The sequence below is a fragment of the Scyliorhinus torazame genome, chromosome 24 (assembly GCF_047496885.1).
Source record: "Scyliorhinus torazame isolate Kashiwa2021f chromosome 24, sScyTor2.1, whole genome shotgun sequence".
In the NCBI taxonomy this organism is placed as follows: Eukaryota; Metazoa; Chordata; class Chondrichthyes; order Carcharhiniformes; family Scyliorhinidae; genus Scyliorhinus; species Scyliorhinus torazame.
In genome coordinates this window covers 45,904,970-45,926,535 of record NC_092730.1, presented here as the reverse complement: position 1 = coordinate 45,926,535, position 21,566 = coordinate 45,904,970, and the positions used below count along the sequence as shown (strand labels likewise).

Sequence of the window (21,566 nt, the reverse complement as noted above, 5' to 3'; positions counted from 1 at the left end):
TTGTTGAGGAGTCTAGTAGCTGTGGGGAAGAAGCTGTTCCTATGTCTGGATGTGCGGGTCTTCAGACTTCAGTGCCTTCCACCTGATGAAATAGTCTGTAAAAAGTCAAAACCTGGGTGGGAGGGTTTCTGATAATGTTGTCTGCTGTCCTGCGGCAGCGGGAGTTGTAGACAGAATCACTGTGCGTGTGGCATGCTTGTTTGATGGGTTGGGCTGAGTTCACCACATTGCAGTTTCTTGCGAAGTTGGACCGGGCAGTTGCCATACCAAGCTGTGATGCAGCCAGATAGGATGCTCTCTATGGCGCATCTGTAGAAGTTTGTGAGAGTCGAAGCAGACATGACGAATTTCTTGTCCTTCCTTCGGAGGTAGAAACGATGTTGGGCTTTCTAGATTGTTGCATCAACGTGAGTGGACCAGGACAGACTGTTGGTGATGGCGACCCCCAGAGTTGTAAAGCTATCGACCATCTCCACTTCGCACCCATTGATGCAGACGGGTGTGTGTGTTGTGCAACGCTTCATGGCGTCGATGATCAGTTCCTTGGTCTTTCCGATATTTAGAGACAGGCTGTTTTAGGTACTGTTATGGGCGAGGCGTTTTCCGAACCCCAAAATGTATCAGAGAGTTCTACCGATCTCTCCCTTTAATGGATTTGTTGCTTTTCCTAGCACATGGCTTTTTCCCTAGGTGTGGGATTACAATTATGGACACGTGGGTTTTTAAACACAAAACATTGTTTATTCCATGAACTCAACTGAACATCTTAAATAAACATTGGATCTCTTACCACAGCTTACTTCAAAGATAACTCAGAAAATATTGCAACAGTAAATAATTCCTTAAACTGTTCCTTCAAACTTCCAAGAGACTTAACACCTTGAAACAGAATCACATCAGGTTAAAGGCTTTACAATCAACAGTTTAAATCACCCAAATGATCCAAAGATGGTCTTTTATGTCAGAGATCCAGCTCCCTGCTAACACAGACACTCCCAAGCTCTTTTCAAACTTGCAGCTCCCTGGAAACACACAGACAAACGCAAGCTGCTTTTTAAACTGAAGCTTTTTACTAAAGTAAAAACCTGAAAAATGGCTGACCTAAAGCCCAGCTCCACCCACTCTCTGGCATCACTGTTTTCTTAAAGGTACATTGCTCAAACATCCATGTCTTAAAGGTACTCTTACATGACACCTCCACCCAAGAAAAAAAAACTTCAATTTCAAGATGGTTTCATTTTTCACTTTTGCACCATTCACTAAGAAATATACACAGTAAATATACACTTTCGCTTAAAAAAAAACAACACATGCAAACAGGTATAATAATATAGTCCATTTTTTCTTTGTTCTTCTTCCTTCAACCGAAATCCTTCTCGATTGACAGTCTCTTTGAACAAAATCTCTGGACGAGATCTCTGCACGGGGGCAGCACGGTAGCCTTGTGGATAGCACAATTGCTTCACAGCTCCAGGGTCCCAGGTTGGATTCTGGCTTGAGTCACTGTCTGTGCGGAGTCTGCACATCCTCCCAGTGTGTGCGTGGGTTTCCTCCGGGTGCTCCGGTTTCCTCCCAAGTCCAAAGATGTGCGGGTTCGGGGGATTGGCCATGATAAATTGCCCTTAGTGTCCAAAATTGCCCGTGGGGTTACTGGGTTATGGGGATAGGGTGGCGGTGTTGACCTTGGGTAGGATGCTCTTTCCAAGCACCGGTGCAGACTCGATGGGCTGAATGGCCTCCTTCTGCTCTGTAAATTCTATGATAATGATCCATCAATTCCTCGACTACTCTGCATTTCTCTTTAGAATCAGATACTTTAGTTCAATCTGACCACATAGTCCCTTGCAATTCTCCAATACAGGAACATTGGTGATCACAGCTTTCAGGCAGCCAAATGCCTGTTGAAAGTACGCTGTCCATTGAATATTTTTACGTTTCTTCAGCAATTCCATCAGTGGAGTAATCACGCCACAAAACGTTTGCACTAAAGTTCGATTAAATCCACTCATTCGAAGAAATCGCATTATTTCCCTTCCTCTTGAGGGTATCAGAAACTCCTCAAGGAAAGTGATTCGGGCTCCTGCAAATTCACTTTCGGCTCGTTTCATTACCAACCCCGCCACCTGAAGTCGATCGAAGAACTCCATACGATGCTTTAAATGTTCTTTCCATACCTGGAAATTGGAAATAAAAGCAGATTGTCCTACTTTCTCAATGCAATCATTCAAACGTGGGATAGGGTAAGAGTCAGTTCTTGTAACTGCATTCACCTTTCTATAGTCCACATACAACCGTTGGGTACCGTCTGGTTTAGGTACCATCACTATGGGTGAGCTCCATTGGCTGCTACCCACTTCATTTATGCCATTTTAAGCATACTCTCAATCTCTTTGTTAACCTGTGCCAATTTTAAAGGATTAAGTCTATATGAATGTTGTTTGATAGGAACAGCATTTCCTACAGCTACATCATGTATAGCCATTTTAATACTACCCAATTTATCACTACAAACTTGCCCATGTGATTTCAATAACTCTTTCTGGTCAGTTCGTTTTTCCTCTGGAAGGTAACTTAACAATTCATACCAAATTTTAAGAACATCCTCATTATCCAATTTAATTTGAGGATGTCAAATTCACAGTCATCTGGATTTGGTTCGTCACTTTGAATTAGAATCATTAAAACCTCCTTTTTCTCTCCTTCCCTTTCAAAGTACCTTTTAAGCATATTCACATGACACACTCGGTGAGTCTTCCTTCTATCTGGTGTTTTTACCACTTAATTCACCTCATTTAATTTCCTTTCAATCTGATACTGTCCACAAAACCTAGGTTTTAAAGGCTCCCCTGCCACTGGTAACAAGTTTATCCCCACTGGCAAAACTACGAACTTTGGATTTCTTGTCTGCTGCGCATTTCATTCCATTTTGTACAACTTTCAAATGTTGTCTAGGCAATTCACCTGCTCTATTTAATCGTTTCCTAAAATTTGGCATGAAATCCAATAGTGTAATTTCCGATTTCGCACCTACCAATTTTTCCTTAATCAATTTAGGCGGACTAAAGGACTAAATTTGATAGACTCATTAGCTGCATCCCTAATTGGAAACAATACGAATGGGATTTATTTATCCCAATCCTCTGGTTAATCTTGACAATACGGCCTCAACATTGGCTTTAATGTCTGATGCAAACTTTCTGACGCTCCCTGCGATTCTGGATGGGACGCAGTTGATTTAAATTGTTTTATTCCTAAGCTATCCATAACTTCTTTGAATAACTTTGAAGTAAAATTAGTTCCTTGATCGGATTGAATTTCTGGTGGTCGTCCATATCTAGTAAAGAAATGAAGTAACTCCTCCACAATCCTTTTAGCTGTAATATTACGTACTGGAATGGCCTCTGGAAACCTAGTAGACACATCCATTACAGTCAAAAGATATTGATTCCCACTTTTTGTTTTAGAAAGCGGTCCTAAACAATCGATTAGGACCCTTGTAAAAGGTTCCTTAAATGCTGGAATGGGTATTAACAGCGCTGGTTTTATCATTGCTTGAGGTTTCCCTATCACTTGACATGTGCGACATGATTTATAAAATTTAACTACATCTTTATGTAGTCCAGGCGAGTAAAACAATTCTGGATTTTAGCTTGTGTTTTCCTTATTCCCAAATGACCTCCCACTGGTACCTCATGTGCAACTCGCAACACCTCCTTTCTATACCCTACCGGCAATTCTACTTGATGATCTTCTGCCCACTTTTCATCCGCCTGCATATGTACAGGTCTCCATTTTCTCATCAGGCCATCATGTTTACGGTAATAACACACTGGTATACTCTCAGATTCCTCTTCCGTATATGCTTTCTGATATATCCGTTTTATTTCCACATCTTTCTGTTATAACTCCGCAAATATTCCTGAACTAAAAATATCCGCCTCATCCTCCACTTGTTCTTGTTCTTTTTCAACCATCTGATCAAAAATTGTTGCTGATAATTGCACTTCAACTTCACCTTTACTATTTGATTTCTCCTCTTGTCTTAACCTGTAACTTTGCGACCTTGTTCCTACACAAACCGGAAAAATCCCAGGATATTCGTCCTTCAACACTTCAGTTGACTGATTTTCCACTGGCTTATCAACCACAGTAGGCATCACTCCCACCTGCGATGCAGGTATATCATTACCCAAGATAAACTGTATTCCTGGACAAGATAGTTTATCTATTACTCCTACTACCTCTTCACCATTCTTCACTGGACTTTCCAACCTCACCTTATACAATGGAACGCGACTCCTCTCACCCTGAATTCCACATATCACCACCTTTTCTGGCAACATTCTTCCCAAACTACATAATTCCTCATTTTTACCATTAAAGATTGACTAGCCACTGTATCTCAAAACATTGTGACTTCTTCACCTGCTCCTCTTGATACACATAAGTAAATTCTACCCACACAAGTAAATTCTTGAAATACATCTGGCACCTTCTTAACAATTACTTCTTGAACAGGCTGTACAATTGTTTGCACCTCCTTCGCGTCACTTGGGATTTCCTTTACCACTCTTACAAACCCCACCGTCTTAACCTGTTTTACCACATCACCCTTCTCAGTGCTTGTCTTCAACCACCAACACTGTGACTTTAATGGCCTAGTTTATTACAGTGAAAACATTTGAAACTTTTCATTTCTTTTCCACCCTCCTGGATTTCTTTTTTAATCAGACGTACACTCCCTTTATTGTCTCCCATCATATCACCTTTACCTTTACCACTTGAGTATTTCTCATGTCCCCAGTTTCTATCCCTCATCGGCTGAAACTGATGTCGGAAAACAATCTTTGATTTATGAACGTATTCATAATCATCTGCCATTTCCGATACTAATTTCGCAGCTCTAACCTTCTGTTCTTCCACATGAATTCTCACTGCATCAGGAATTGAATTTTTAAACTCCTCCAAAAGTATAATTTTCTGAGAACTTAATGCATTTGGTCTATTTTCAAAGCCCTTATCCACCTATCAAAATTACTCTGTTTCAGCCTTTCAAACTCCATGTATGTTTGACCAAATTCTTTCCTTAAATTTCTAAACCTTAGTCTGTAAGCTTCAGGCACTCGCTCAGATGCACTTAAGATGGGTTTCTTCACCTGCTCATACGTTCCAGATTCCACCTCCGGTCGTGATGCAAACACTTCACTAGCTCTACCTACCAGCTTTGTTTGAATCAGTAACGCCCACATGTCCTGTGGCCATTTCATTTGTTTAGCTACCTTCTGAAATGAAATGAAAAAGGCTTCCACTTCCTTTTCGTCAAACCGTGGCAGTGCTTGGACATATTTAAATAGTTTCCCACCAAGCCTTCGACTGTGACGCGCTTTCACACTATCCTCATCACTATCATCCAGCTGTACGCTTCCCTTTACGTCTGCCAATGTTAACTGATTGTCATGTTTCATGGCCATTTTCTGAAGTTCAAACTCGCTCTCTTTATCTTTTTCCCTCCTCTGTATTTCCATTTCTTTTACTTTTTGTTCTGCTAGGACTATTCTTTCTTTTCGCCTTTCTGCTCTCTCCTTTTCTTTTTCCTCTCTCTCTCTCTTTCTCTTTCTTTTTCCTCTCTCTCCCTCTCATATTCAAGCCGCTTTCATTCTTTCTCATGTTCCATTTGTTTAATTTGCAACTGAATTTTTGCCATTTCCAATGAGTCAAACTCTATCGCATGCAAATTTAAATGCTTAACCACTGCCATAATTACTTCATCTTTTCGCATTTTGTCAGGTAAGGTTAACTGCAATGTTCTTGCCAAATCTAACAGTCTGCTGTTCGTTTCTGCCCGTAAAGTACTTCGTGTGACATTCTGCACCCACAAAAACTTCTGAGCCTCTGAAAGAACCATTGTTCACAACACTCTCCCCACGTAAACTAAAATACCACACCGGAAAAGGAACAATCCTTCACTGTCTTTAAGTTCACAAAAGCCAATCCAATAGATAGACTTTTATCCCGGACGAGCCCCCAATTTCTATGGGTGAGGCGTTTTCAGAACCCCAAAATGTATCATGGAGTTCAACCAACCTCTCCCTTTAATGGATTTGTTGCTTTTCCTGGCACACGGCTTTTTCCCTTGGTGTATTATTATTATACAATTATGGACTCGTGGGCTTTTAAACACAAAGCACTGTTTATTCCATGAACTCAACTTAACATCTTAAATAAACATTGGATCTCTTAACGCCCCTTTCTTCAAAGATAACTCAGAAAATATCGCAACAGAAACAATTCCTTAAAATGTTCCTTCAAACTTCCAAGAGACTTAACACCTTTAAACAGAATCACATCAGGTTGAAGGCTTTACAATTATCAGTTTAAATCACCCAAATGATCCAGAGATGGTCTTTTATGTCAGAGATCCAGCACCCTGCAAACGAAGACACTCCCAATCTCTTTTCAAACTTGCAGCTCTCTGGAAACACACAGACACACACAAACTGCTTTTTAAACTGAAAGTAAAAATCTGCAAAATGGCTGACCTAAAGCCCAGCTCCACCCACTCTCTGACATCACTGTTTTCTTAAATGTGCATTGCTTAAACTTACATGTCTTAAATGTACACTCACATGACAGTGCACTATGGAACCATGTGATTTATCTACCTCCTGCATCTGATTCGTCATTGTTTGCGATACGACCTACCGCAGTGGTATCATCCACAAACTTATAGCTTGAGTTGGAGCTAAATCCTGCCACACAGGATATGCCTCCATATTCAGTGGGTCCGACAATGACAAGACTGAAGAACGATCACTCGTCTATCAAATCAGTGAGGTTTGCCTCACTGTGAGACAAGATTAGCAGAAGCAAAACCAAATTAATTAGATAGAGATCACACGGTTATACTCGACTTGAAACATGAAAACCCCGCCATCTCACAATTCCCGTTCCAGCCTCCCCGAACCGGCGCCGGAATGTGGCGACTCCGGGCTTTTCACAGTAACTTGATTGAAGCCTACTTGTGACAATAAGAGATTATTAGTATTATTATTATTGATCCTCGCCTGAAGTATGGTGATCCTCAGGTTAAATCACCACCAGTCAGATCTTAGACTCAAAGGGCCTATGGTCATCAGGGACTCGAGCGACTTAATTTATTTTAGAACTGGATCAATGTATGTCATTTCCAGGATGTGACTTCACTCAAGACTGGCCAAATGACTGACAGCCGGGAAATTAACGACCATTGAGGAGTTACCGCTACCTGAGGCTTGGTGGGATTGCTGGTTTTAAAGGTTCATCGTGAAATCTAGAGATAAAATGCCGGGAAAGTGGACATGAGTATTATCATGAGATCATTAAAATGTAAAAGGAGGCCATTCTTCCAATGGACTCGGCAACGATATTCTGAAAGAGCCTCTGTGTCCCCATCACATCCCTGTAACACCACCCAACTTTCTGAACACTAAGGGGCAATTTAGCATGGACAGTCCACCTAACGCGCACACATTTGGACTGTGCGAGGAAATCGCAGCACCCGGAGGGAACCCACACAGACACGGAGAGAAAGTGCAAACTCCACACAGTCAGTGACCAAAAGCTGGAATTGAACCCGGATCGCTGGCTCTGTGAGGTAACCACTGTGATAATATGCCACCGTATAAGGCCATAACACGTCATATATCAGATCAAGCATGATCTCATTGAAATGCGGAGCATATTCGATGGGCTGAATGGCCTACTTCTGCTCCTACGTCTTATACCCTGATATTGTGTAAATCTGTTCCTGTTCTTGGGTAAAACCCTTGTTAAACCAACACAGACGCCGCATGTCGTCTGCATCTGATTATCTGGCGCAGAGAAGGTGATTGTGGAATACATATTGTACCCATCAAACTCTGCTACTCACCTGACTGAGATGTGTTCTGTCTCTGTAAATCACAGGTAGTATTCGCGAGTGGAGGGAACACTCTGCACCTCAGTCTCAATAGTTTGTGAGAGCAGGATTCCTTCATTATGAGTCAATATCTGGGACTGTATGTGAGGGTGGGTTTCAGTCTCTATCAGACATTGGTACTGAATGTCAGTTTGGAAATGTTTCTGTATCTATCAATCACAATTACTGTTTGGGAAAAGTGAGATTAATACATAACAGCAGCACTGCTGTAACAGACAGAGAAAGATACACAAAAAATCACGAAGAGACTATCAGGACACACATACAATGACACACAGAAAAGGTGCCAAGATGGAGAAACTGTTTTTTTAGGAAAATGTGTTTTCTGCTGCACACAGAGAGACCCTGTTTGTAAAATTATATCTTGCTGTGTAACTGAGCTCTCTGCTGTGTAGCCGTGCTCTCTGCCATGGAACCGTGACACTGCCGGTGACAGATCTTCACTGTAGTTGTGTCAAATCATTATCTGTTGTGTAATGTGTTCCCAGTTGTGGAAGTAAGATCCGTCGGAAGCAGAACCTTTCTGCGCCGTTACTGAGAAGCAATTTTAATTACATATTTATTAAATTTTGTCACGAGGTTCGTTTCGACCTCTGGATTCCCAGTCAAGGGACATAACCTTGCGTTCCTGTTATGAAGACAGTTCATTCAGCATCAATATTTTCAGATAATAACAAGAAAGCGCCCAACGTGGGGCTCGAACCCACGACCCTGGGATTAAGAGTCCCATGCTCTACCGACTGAGCTAGCCGGGCTGCTGGTGCACTATCTATTAAACCTCTTCTTGAAGAGAGTTGCTGCGGTGCTCATTCGGAAGGTCAGTGCTGACTTGTTGGGCCGAATGGCCTACTTCTGAGCTGGATATTCTACGATTCTGTGATACAAGCATGTTGATGCGGTGAAGACGTTCTGCCCACTCCTGATACCATGTAGGAATGCTGGTCTCTCAATGACTGACGACCAATGACATGTAATAAAAAATAACTGACTTAATAATTGAGCAGCACCTCCTGGCTTGTGCTCTGACCGCGATCCGGGGAACTGCCGAAATCCCGACACGTGACCATTTTAGTTGCGTCATCAGGTGACCGTTCGGCCTGCACAGGTCTCCTTCTGTGCTGTAATTTCTAGATTTCATCATTTAAATTTTCTTCCAGACTGTAAAGTGTGGTCCTGTTCCATTTGAATTTCTAATATATTCCCAATGTAACTGATGTTGTTCCACAATCTATTTAATCGGTGGAATTGTGCGTTTAGGGAGCTGAGGTTTTCGAGTCTCTCAAGGCCTCTCTCCAAATCCAATGGTCATTTTCCACGAAGATTCAACCTCTCCTCACATAAACACCGGGGCCCCGTTGATCGTTTGAATGCAATAACTTCCTGGAGTGATTCCAGGCTGGTTTTAGAATGTATTCTATCGACCAAATTACTAATGAATGGCACACTAGACATAGCTGCGATGGCCGAGTGGTTAAGGCGTTAGACTTGAAATCCCGTGGGGCTGCCCCACGCTGGTTCGAACTCTGCTCGCAGCGACTGTGTTTCGAAGTGTTTGCTAAACTCCCCGCGCAAGCCACTGACTCGAGAATGAATTGGAATGTTTGTAAATGAACGGTTTGAGTCAGTCAGATGTTCAGCATTTGTTTTGGAAACTGAACGAAATATAAAGAAGCTCGCACTCAAAACAACAATCAATAAATAATAACGTTTCCTGCAACGTTTGGAAGGAGAAGCAGCAACGGCAGCGAATGGAAACGTGGTTCGGTTTCATTCAGCTGAATGTTTTTTTGGGTAAAAAGATCGTGTTAGAAATGGAACGTATTTTATCTCTCTATCTGTTTCTTTGTTTCTTTCTCTCTCCCTCACTCACTGTTTTTGTGCTTCTCCGGGTACTGATTGGATACAGTGAAACTCAGCCCTATTTCATCCCAACTCTTTTGGACGAATACATCCTGGCGATGGGCGGTCCTGAATCAGTGGAAGAATCGACAAACTATTCCATTCTTGGCTCTGTGAGAAGTTCCATTCCTGGTTGTGAGGTGGTTCTGGGATAAAGGGATCGAGAGAGAACGAAGTGACTGCAGTCTGACTCTTACTCTGAAAACCAGTTAGTGCGCCCTTGTACAAAGTGGATGTGTCTGAGAACAGGAGGAAAGCAGATCATGGGCCTGTGATTGATTTTATTGAGCCAGACCTTGAAAAGTGAAGCAAACTTCTAACTAGTCGGTGCCTGTCTGAGAACTGGTAAGGAATTACGGCTGATATTGAAACGGTTCATCTTTAATTAGTTACAGCAAATCGATTCTTTCAGAGGTCATGGTGTATTGTTTTCAGAGTCACTGTCATAGTTTCTTAAAATATGATTTGTGCTTGTTTTTGTTTTGTTCAGTAATTTGGGGAATCTATTTGGAGCGGGTGCAGTTGGTCAGTATCTGTGCCTCTTGCTTGGCACCTCCCCGGGAAGCAGCAGCTCCATTCCTATCGAGATCTGTGGACACAATCAGGAGACCCAAACTATTGCGCACTGCTGCCATCTCCTGGCTGAAAGCAAGTTGTGCAACAAGTTAACGAGGTATTCGTGATACGTTTCAATTGGAGCAAAATAACATTAACATGGTTAATATTATCACTGTAGTAATCACATTTAAATCCCCAGATATCTGATTTCTGACTGAGCGATCTGTTCATCCCGATTTATCGGAAAATGAACGATTCCCATTACAGCCGTATTGGTTACAAGAATATCCAATCTCTGATTTAATACATTCTCCCGCTTCATTGTTTGTGTATTCGTTCTATAAATACAGGTAAAGCTTGAAGAAATCAGTAACAGAGTAATCAATGTTCCCGGAGAGATGAAACTGCCGCCCCGAACTTCATTTTATGAAGGTGATTCCAGTCACTCCCCACTTTCCCATCAGAACAACGTCACAGAAGAAATCACATCCCCTTCACAGAATAACCATTCAGCACGAAAGTAAATTATCTGAACTATGCTGACCAGAATCAGTGTGCTCAAACGTGTGTTCTTGTTGAAAGAAAAAATGAGGAAGTGAATAGCTGTGTGGCTACCGCAGGGCAGTAAAATCGTAGCTCCTGGTTTAAGGAGCAGAGTGCCGCAGCGGAAGCGTGCTGGGCCATTAGCCCGAGGTCGAGGAATCGAGGTAGTTCTCTGCTATTTACATTCTCCCTGACACAAAAAGAAAACATAACACACGTTCCTGTTTGCTTTGCAGCAAATACCTATCAGAAACATTCTTGCAGTCTCATCCCGACATTAGTCCCAAGAATGAAGGAGACAGCATGACGCAGTACAACATTGTAAAGCTCACACATAGGGAACCACAGAGAAAATGCCTTAAAGTCTCAGCAGATCTGACAGCATCTGTAGGGAGAGGAAAGAGCAAACGTTTCGAGTCCAGGTGACCATTTGTCAAAGCTGGACTGGAAATGTTATCCAATAGTACCCAACAGAGGGGCAATATAGAGAAATAACGATATCCAGTAATACCTCACAGGGGGCCAATAAGGAAATAAAGTTTTATCCAGCAGTAAATCACAATAGAACCCGAGTTTCCAACTTCCCCTCTCAGACGGATGTAATCACTCCAACCAGCCAGACTATTTACAAGAAGATAAGACGAATTTTACCCGGAGTCCTGTGCTCAATATTAATTCCTCAACCAGAGTCACTGAAGCAGATTATCGAGGCATTAACTGCGCTTTTGCCTGTGTGGTCTTGCTGTGTGTATTTAAACAAGAATCTCATGTCCTGAGACCAACGCTTTTCCACTGAAAGGGAGGTATTGGATCTTCCTGATGTTGAAAATCTTGCTGGAGAAATTTAACCTCATGGAGAAAAAAGGCAATATCAGTTGTGGGAGTCAAACCCACGCCTCAAGTAGAGACTTCGATCTAAACGCAGCAACTTAGACCACTCGGCTGTCGTCCAAACTAAGATCCACTCGCAAATCGACATAAATTCTATCTTCATCGTCATTTCATTTCAAACAATAGATGCTTTCCCTACTTTTAATCCCTAGCCAGAGCCCTTATCTGAGTGCCATCCTTATCCAACCCGCTGGGGGTGAAGGAGCTTCTCATTGCTGCATTGAACAGTTTGCTCCAATCAACAAGAACCGAATTCCCGCTCTACCTCTTCCTCACACGAAGCTATTGAGAGTCTAAGATCTGAGCGACGTGAAGTGTACAAATGGAGAGTTGCATTCTGGCGACTGCAATCTCTCTCCACAGCTGCTTCCGGTACTGCTTTCACGGACAAGTAGCCGAAGAACCCCTCCAGTGTCCAATCAGGTGAACGTTCATCCACTAGAGGAGCCAGAAGAATGTTCTGGGAGAACTCAACTTAGTCTCCTCGACTGTGCTGTGGGTAGCTGAAGAACCGGTGCCAAAGAGCGGATCAGACTGAAAGCAAAACTTTGATACTAATAAAGAAAAAAGCAGATGTGCTGCTGACAAATAGCAACTCGTTTCCGTTTCGTGTGAGTGAGAATATAAATAGCAGAGGATGGTTTAGATCCATAGACCTCTGGGTTAGGGGTCCAGCACACGTCCGCTGCGCCACTTTGCTCGTAGTTGATCTTCTCTGGAGTCGGACTTGAAGCAAAGCTTGAAGAAATCAGTAAGAGCGTGATCAATGTTCCCAGAGAGGTGAAACTGCCGTCCCGAACTTCCTTCTATGAAGATGATTCCAGTCATTCCCCAGTTTCTCATCAGAACAACGTCACAGAATAAATCACATCCCCTTCACAGAACAACCGTTCAGCACGAAAGTAAAGTATCTGAACTATGCTGACCAGAATCAGTGTGCTCAAACGTGTGTTCTTGTTGAAAGAACAAATGTGGAAGTGAATAGATGTGTGGCTACAGCCAGGCAGTACTGTTGTAGCTCCTGGTTTAAGGAGCAGAGTGCCGCAGCGGAAGCGTGCTGGGCCATTAGCCCGAGGTCGAGGAATCGAGGCTATTCTCTGCTATTTACATTCTACCTCACAGCAAAAGTAAACATCACGCACGTTCCTGTTTGCTTTGCAGCAAATACCTTTCAGAATCCTTCTTGCAGTCTCGTCCCAGGAATGAAGGAGACAGCATGACACAGTACAATGTTGCATAGCTCACACAGAGGGAACCACAGATAAAATGCTTTAAAGTCTCTGCTCAATTGATCCTCAAGATAAACACTTCCAAATTCCACCAATTCCATTGGGAAATGCATGAATATAGATTGTTTAAATTTTACATACTCCTAACACCTCTCCGTCCACCCGATCACATTCTATCACCGACAGTTCATGTGAATCTCCCGCGCTCTGTTGCGGTTCTGTGTCGTGGCCAGTAGATGTCAACACACTGTGGTAGAGAGAAGTTCACAGATTAGAGTGAGACACAACTGATAAAAATTGTTTTTATTATATTAAAGTTGGGACGGCGGGATTTCGAAGAAGATAATATGTGGTGATGATCTTTTCTTATATTTTGGTTGTGTTGAATCCGTCAACATGTTGTATGTGGGAGTGACGTGCATTCTCTCTGCCCTTCTCTGGTCCCGTTTGTAAATGGGGGATTCCTGTCACTCTCGGGTAATGTGTGAGAGTGTAAGAGACATTCTGAACCTGTCAGTCTTCGTCACTATATGTGCCTCTGGATACGTTGTCAATGGAACCGCACCGTGACACCAGTTCTTCGGCTACCCACAGTACAGTTGAGGTTACCGGGATGACGTCTCCCATAATTCTCCTCACCCACCTCTCCAGAATGAACTTCCTCCTGTTTGTAGACTGGAGGGGTTCTTTGGCTACTTGCCTGTAATAAGATCGCATATTAAAATTCCATTGAAGTAAATGAGTTGTATCATGTGGTTAAGGAGACGCACAATAATCCATTGTACTCTGCACACGTGGATTCAAATCCCATCCTCGTCTGTAATGTGTCTGTTGTGTCTCTGTTTGGTCCACTTCATGAGCATGAAGTACAAATGCTGTGATTTTTTGCTTTGGTTCACGGGCTTGGCGGGTGGTGAATTCGACGAACACTGTCCATGTTGAAACCACATTATAAAAAGGTTAGAAAGCTACTTATTTCACTCCCTGACCTAATTGCGTGTAAATTCTGAGTTAGAAACAGTTCCGTCCTCTCAGTTTGAAACTCACAAAGTCGCGCAAAAAGTAAGTTCATAAAATAAAGAAGCAGACTTCAGCCATTAGACCCATCGAGTCTGCCCAGCCATTCTATCGTGGCTGATATATTCCCCATCTGTGACCTACAATGTTACAGATGAAGAGGTCGATTGCGTTATCAGCAGGAACACCTTCTCCCTAGAACGCATGACCTCGGAGCGGGAGTAGGCAATTTAGCCTCCTGAGCCTAACACCTCCCATGTGATGTTGGCTGATCCCATCCTGGCCTCAACTCCACCGTCTTCCCGTTCTCCGTATCCCTTGAACTCCTTACCAATAAAATCTCTCTACCTCCTCCTTAAACTTACTCACTCTCCCTCCATCCAACGCAATCTGGGGTACCGAATTCCACGGAATCATAAACCCTTTGGGATAAGTAGTTTTTCCTCAATTCTTTTTTAAAATTGCAATCTGTTATTCTAAGAGCATGACCTCTCGTTTTAGAATGCCCCACAAGAGGAAGCAACAGCCCCACGTCAACTTTTTACATACCTTTTGGTACCTTGAACATCTCAATTAGATAATTACGCATACATTCTGAGTGAGAAACTGTGGACCAGTCTTCCTCAGTTTAAAACTCACGATGTCGCACAATAACATCCGATTCAACTATTAGATCGATGACCAGGAATCGAACTGGGACAACTGCTTGGAAGAAAACTTTGCTCACCACTCTCCCACCATCGCTGCATTTCCAATTTTGAACACCAGGTGAATAGAAGGAAGCAGATACATTCCATCAGTTCATGGATGCAAAACGAATTAAAACCTGTTGACATGTGCAGTTGTGGGACGAGGTGGCCGAGTGGTTAAGGCGATGGGCTGCTAATCCATTGTACTCTACATACGTGTGTTCGAATTCCATTCTCGTTGATTTTAAATCCACTTTTCTCGGACGTGGGCCTTATTTTTCCTAGATGGATCTGCAATCACTGATGTGACAATCTATTCCAAGTTGTCAGGCCAGATTGCAGCGAGTTGGGTTAGAGGACGGAGGAACGAAGGCAGACGGGTTTGGGGCTTAACCGTTATTTGACACCAGTTCTTCTTCGGCTATCCACAGTACAGTCGAGGATACCGGGTTGACTTCTCCCATAATTACCTTCTGCCACCTCTCCTGGATGAACATCCTCCTGTTTGTGCACTGGAGGGTTGTTTCGGTCACTTGTCTGTGAGAAGGTCAGACATTAAAGTTCCATGAAGTAAGGAGTTGTACCACGTGGTTAAGGGGATGCACAAGAAACCTTTGTGCTCTGCGCACTTGAGTTCGAATCCAATCCTCGTCTGTAACGTATCTGTTGTGTTTCTGTTTGATCCACTTCATGAGGGTGACGGAAAAATGCTGTGATTTTTAGTGTTTGGGACTTGGGGTTGTGAATAATCGAACACTTTCCATATTGAAACCACTTTAGAAAATGACGAGAAAGTTACTTAATTCACCCCCCCCCCCCATAATTGCGCACACATTCTGAGTTGGAAACTATTTCTTTCCCTCAGTTTGAAAGTCATGAAGCCGCGCAAACGATAGATTCATCAGATATATGAGCAGTATGACGCCATTCGACCCATCGAGTCTGCCCGCCATTCGATCATGACTGAAATGTTCATCATCTGCTACCTGAAATGTTACGGAACAAGAGATCGATTGAGATATCAGCCAGAACACCTCCTCCCGAGAACACATAACATTGGAGCTGGGATGTGCAATTTAGCCTCTTGGGCGTAAAACCTTCCATGTGATCTTGCCTGATCAAACATAATGGCCTCAAAACCACCGTCCTGCCCGTTCTCCAGAACCCTTCAACTCATTACCAATAAAAGTCTCTCTAACTCCTCCTTAACTTTCTCACTGTCCCTGCATCCACCACACTCTGAGGAAGTGAATTCCACAGAATTAAAACCCTTTGGGAGAAGTAGTTTTTCTTTAAATCTTTTGTAAATTTGCAGCCTCATATTCTAAGATGATGACCTCTCGTTTTAGACTGACCCACAACAGGTAACATCAACTCCACGTCTACAATATCTACACCTTTTCGCATCTTAAACACCTCACTTAGATAATCCGTATAAATTCTGAATGAGAAACAGTTGACCAGTCTTCCGCAGTTTGAAACTCAGGATGTCGCGCAAAAACATCCGATTCAACTACTACTGCGATGGCCGGGAATCGAAACGGAGTCAACGGTTTCAAAATAAGTGATGCTCACCACTATACCACCACCACTGCAATTCCCCCTGTTGAACACCTGGTTGAATAGAAAGAGGCAAATAATTTCCATCAGTTCATGGGTGCAAAACGAATTAAGACGTATTGCCGCAAAAATTTGTGCGACGAGGTGGCCGAGTGGTTAAGGCGATGGACTGCTAATCCATTGTGCTCTGCACACGTCGGTTCGAATCCCATCCTCGTCGATTTTTCGCCCATTGTTTCTCAGAAGTGGGATTCATTTTTACACGATGGATCTGCAATCACTGATGTGACAAACTATTCCAAGTTGTCAGGCCACTTGCATCGAGTTGGGTTAGAGGAGGGACGAACGGAGGTACGAACGGAGGCAGACGTGTTTGGGGCTTAACCCCACATTGCCACCAATTCTTCTTCGGCTACCCACTGTGCAGTCGAGGTTACCGTATTCACTTCTCCCATTATTACCTTTTGCCACCTCTCGTGGATGAACGTCCTCCTGATTGTACATTGGTGGGGTGCTTCGGCTACTTGTCTGTGACAAGATCAGATATTAAAGTTACATGAAGTAAAGGGGTTGTACCACGTGGTTAAGGTGATGCACAATAATCCATTGTACTCTGCACACGTGGAATCAAATCCCATTCTTGTCTGTAACGTGTCTGTTGTATCTCTGTTTCGTCCACTTCATGAGGATATAGAAAAAAGGCTGTGAGTTTTAGCTTTTGTTTAAGGGCTTGGTAGGCGGTGAACAGTCGAACACTGTCCATGGTGAAACCAAATAATAAAAAGCTGAGAAAGTTACTTTTCACTCCCTGCCCGAATTGCGCATAGATTCTGAGTTGGAAAATGTTCCTTCCCCTCAATTTGAAACTCACGAAGTCGCACAAAATATAAGTTCATAAAATATAGGAGCAGAATTAAGCCATTAGACCCATCGAGTCTGCCCCGCCATTCTATCACGGATGATGTGTTCCTCATCTGTTACCTGCAATGTTACAGATGAAGAGGGCGATTGATCTCAACTAGAATACGTCCTCACTATAACACATCACCTAGGAGCGGGAGAAGGCAATTTAGCCTCCTGAGCCTAACACCTTCCATGAGATCTTGGCTAATCCCATACTGGCCGCAACTCCACCCGTTCTCCATAACACTTCCACTCAATACCAACAAAAATCTCTCGACCTCCTCCTTAAATTTATTCACTGTACCTGCATCCACCGCACTCTGGGGTAGCGAATTCCACAGAATCACAAGCCTTTAGAGGCTAGATTCACAGTATAAAAGTGATCCCCTACAGTGCAGACTTTGTTTGCACTGAGTGCTGAATTTGGTGCATTTGAGTGCTATAGTGAGAGTTTGGTGACTGAGTGAGTGCTGAATTTGGTGCATTTGAGTGCTAGAGTGAGAGTTTGGTGACTGAGGGAGTTAGGTGAGGAGGGAGTAAGGTGCTCCTTTCATTTTCTTTCCTACATTTCCACAAAGGGTTGGAAGAGAGCCAGGAGTTTACAGAGAGTGCAGCTGACTGGGAGTCGGAGGGCGGAGATCCAGTTGGTCCACAGGGCAGCTATATTCTGTAAGGTAAGAGGGGATGGAGGCTAGGCCAGTTGCATGCTCCTCCTGTAGGATGTGGGTGGTGAGCGATACCACCGGTGTCCCTGCTGACTATACCTGCGGGAAGTGCACCCAACTCCAGCTCCTCAAAGACCGTGTGAGGGAACTGGAGCTGAAGCTGGATGAACTTCGGATCATCCGAGAGGCAGAGGGGGTGATAGAGAAGAGTTACATGGAGGTAACCACACCCAATGTACAGGACAAGAATAGCTGGGTTAGAGTCAGGGGAAAGAAAAAAAAAGCAGACAGTGCAGGGATTCCTCGTGGCCGTTCCCCTTCAAAACAAGTATCCCGTTTTGGACGCTGTTGGCGGGGATGACCAACCGGGGGAAGGCCCTAGCGGCCAGGTCTCTGGCACTGAGTCTGGCTCTGGGGCTCAGAAGGGAAGGGGGAAGAATAGAAAAGCAATAGTTGTAGGAGATTCAATGGTTAGGGGAATAGATAGGAGATTCTGTGGTCGCGAGCGAGACTCGCAGAAGATATGTTGCCTCCCGGGTACCAGGGCCAGGGATGTCTCGGATCGTGTCTTCAGGATCCTTAAGGGGGAGAGGGAGCAGCCAGAAGTCGTGGTGCACATTGGTACCAACGACATCGGTAGGAAAAGGGGTGTGGAGGCAATAAATGAGTTTAGGGAGTTAGGGTGGAAGTTAAAAGCCAGGACAGACAGAGTTGTCATCTCTGGTTTGTTGCCGGTGCCACGTGATAGCGAGGCTAGGAACAGGGAGAGGGTGCAGCTGAACACGTGGCTGCAGGAATGGTGTAGGAGGGAGGACTTCAGGTATTTGGATAATTGGAGCGCATTCTGGGGAAGGTGGGACCTGTACAAGCAGGACGGGTTGCATCTGAACCAGAGGGGCACTAATATCCTGGGAGGGAGATTTTCTAGTACTCTTCGGGAGGGTTTAAACTAATTTAGCAGGGTAATGACAACCGGATTTGTAGTCCAGCAACTAAGGTAGCCGATATTCAGGACGCCAAAGCGTGTAATGAGGCAGTGGGGAAGGGAACACTGACAAAGGAGAGTACTTGAAGGCACGGAGATGGGTTGAAGTGTGTATACTTCAACGCAAGAAGCATCAGGAATAAGGTGGGTGAACTTATGGCATGGATCGGTACTAGGGACTACGATGTGGTGGCCATAACGGGAACTTGGATAGAAGAGGGGCGTAAATGGTTGTTGGAGGTCCCTGGTTATAGATGTTTCAATAAGATTAGGGAGGGTTGTAAAAGAGGTGGTGTTGGGGGTGGCATTGTTAATTAGAGATAGTATAACAGCTGCAGAAAGGCAGTTCGAGGAGTATCAGCCTACTGAGGTAGCATGGGTTGAATTCAGAAATAGGAAAGGAGCAGTCACCTTGTTAGGAGTTTTCTATAGGCCCCCCAATAGTAGCAGAGATGTGGAGGAACAGATTGGGAAACAGATTTTGGAAAGGTGCAGAAGTCACAGGGTAGTAGTCATGGGTGACTTCAACTTCCCAAACATTATGTGGAAACTCTTTAGATCAAAATAGTTTGAATGGGGTGGTGTATGTGCAGTGTGTCCAGGAAGCTTTTCTAACACAATATGTAGATTGTCCGACCAGAGGAGGGGCAATATTGGATTTAGTACTTGGTAATGAACCAGGGCAAGTGATAGATTTGTTAGTGGGGGAGCATTTTGGAGATAGTGACCACAATTCTGTGACTTTCACTTTCGTAATGGGGAGGGATAGGTGCGTGCAACAGGGCAAGTTTTACAATTGGGGGAAGGGTCAATACGATGTTGTCAGACAAGAATTCAAGTGCATAAGTTGGGAACATAGGCTGTCAGGGAAGGACACAAGTGAAATGTGGAACTTGTTCAAGGAACAGGTACTACGTGTCCTTGATATGTATGTCCCTGTCAGGCAGGGAAGAGATGGTCGAGTGAGGGAACCCTGGTTGACAAGAGAGGTTGAATATCTTGTTAAGAGGAAAAAGGAGACTTATGTAAGGCTGAGGAAACAAGGTTGAGACAGGGCGTTGGAGGGATACAAGGTAGCCAGGAGGGAACTGAAGAAAGGGATTAGGAGAGCAAAGAGAGGGCATGAACAATCTTTGGCGGGTAGGATCAAGGAAAACCCCAAGGCCTTTTGTACATATGTGAGAAATATGAGAATGACTAGAGCGAGGGTAGGTCCGATCAAGGACAGTAGCGGGAGATTGTGTATTGAATCTGAAGAGATAGGAGAGGTCTTGAACGAGTACTTTTCTTCTGTATTTACAAATGAGAGGGGCCATATTGTTGGAAAGGACAGTGTGAAACAGACTGGTAAGCTCGAGGAAATACTTGTTAGGAAGGAAGATGTGTTGGGCATTTTGAAAAACTTGAGGATAGACAAGTCCCCCGGGCCTGACGGGATATATCCAAGGATTCTATGAGAAGCAAGAGATGAAATTGCAGAGCCGTTGGCAATGATCTTTTCGTCCTCACTGTCAACAGGGGTGGTACCAGGGGATTGGAGAGTGGCGAATGTCGTGCCCTGTTCAAAAAAGGGACTAGGGATAACCCTGGGAATTACAGGCCAGTTAGTCTTACTTCGGTGGTAGGCAAAGTCATGGAAAGGGTACTGAAGGATAGGATTTCTGAGCATCTGGAAAGACACTTCTTGATTCCGGATAGTCAGCACGGATTTGTGAGGGGTAGGTCTTGCCTTACGAGTCATATTGAATTCGTTGAGGAGGTGACCAAGCATGTGGATGAAGGTAAAGAGTGTATGTAGTGTACATGGATTTTAGTAAGGAATTGATAAGGTTCCCCATGGTAGGCTTCTGTAGAAAGTAAGGAGGCATGGGATAGTGGGAAATTTGGCCAGTTGTATAACGTACTGGCTAACCGATAGAAGTCGGAGAGTGGTGGTGGATGGCAAATAATCAGCCTGGATCCGAGTTACCAGTCGCGTACCGGAGGGATCAGTTCTGGGTCCTCTGCTGTTTGTGATTTTCATTAATGACTTGGATGAGGGAGTTGAAGGGTGGGTCAGTAAATTTGCAGTCGATACGAAGATTGGTGGAGTTGTGGATAGTAAGGAGGGCTGTTGTAGGCTGCAAAGAGACATAGATAGGATGCAGAGCTGGGCTGAGAAGTGGCAGATGGAGTTTAACCCTGAAAAGTGTGAGGTTGTCCATTTTGGAAGGCCAAATATGAATGCGGAATACAGGGTTAACGGTAGAGTTCTTGGCAATGTGGAGGAGCAGAGAGATCTTGGGGTCTACGATCATACATCTTTGAAAGTTGCCACTCAAGTGGATAGAGGTGTGAAGAATGCCTATGGTGTGCTAGCGTTCATTAGCAAAGGGATTGAATTTAAGAGCCGTGAGGTGATGATGCAGCTGTACAAAACTTTGGTAAGGCCACATTTGGAGTACTGTGTACATCTTATGCACCTCAATTACATAATTGCGCATAAATTCTGAATGAAAAACTGTTGGCCAGTCTTCCTCAGTTTGAAACTCACAATGTCGCGCAAACACATCCGTTACAACTATTACTGCGATGCGACAAGTAGTTTTTCCTCAAATGTTTTTTAAATTTGCTATCGCTTACTCTAAGCTTAAGAACTCACGTTTTAGAATGCCGCAAAAGAGGAAGCAT

At 43.8% G+C, this 21,566-nt stretch overlaps 3 non-coding genes across 3 annotated transcripts; 2 read left to right on the top strand and 1 right to left on the bottom strand.

The window, feature by feature from the left end:
• Window positions 1-8,639: 8,639 nt before the first annotated feature.
• trnak-cuu (transfer RNA lysine (anticodon CUU)) lies at window positions 8,640-8,712 on the bottom strand. Its single transcript has one exon. It is a non-coding gene; the product is annotated as a tRNA-Lys (tRNA).
• A 698-nt stretch (window positions 8,713-9,410) lies between these two features.
• trnas-uga (transfer RNA serine (anticodon UGA)) lies at window positions 9,411-9,492 on the top strand. The gene has a single exon. It is a non-coding gene; the product is annotated as a tRNA-Ser (tRNA).
• A 6,989-nt stretch (window positions 9,493-16,481) lies between these two features.
• On the top strand, window positions 16,482-16,563 carry trnas-gcu (transfer RNA serine (anticodon GCU)). The gene has a single exon. It is a non-coding gene; the product is annotated as a tRNA-Ser (tRNA).
• Window positions 16,564-21,566: the final 5,003 nt, after the last annotated feature.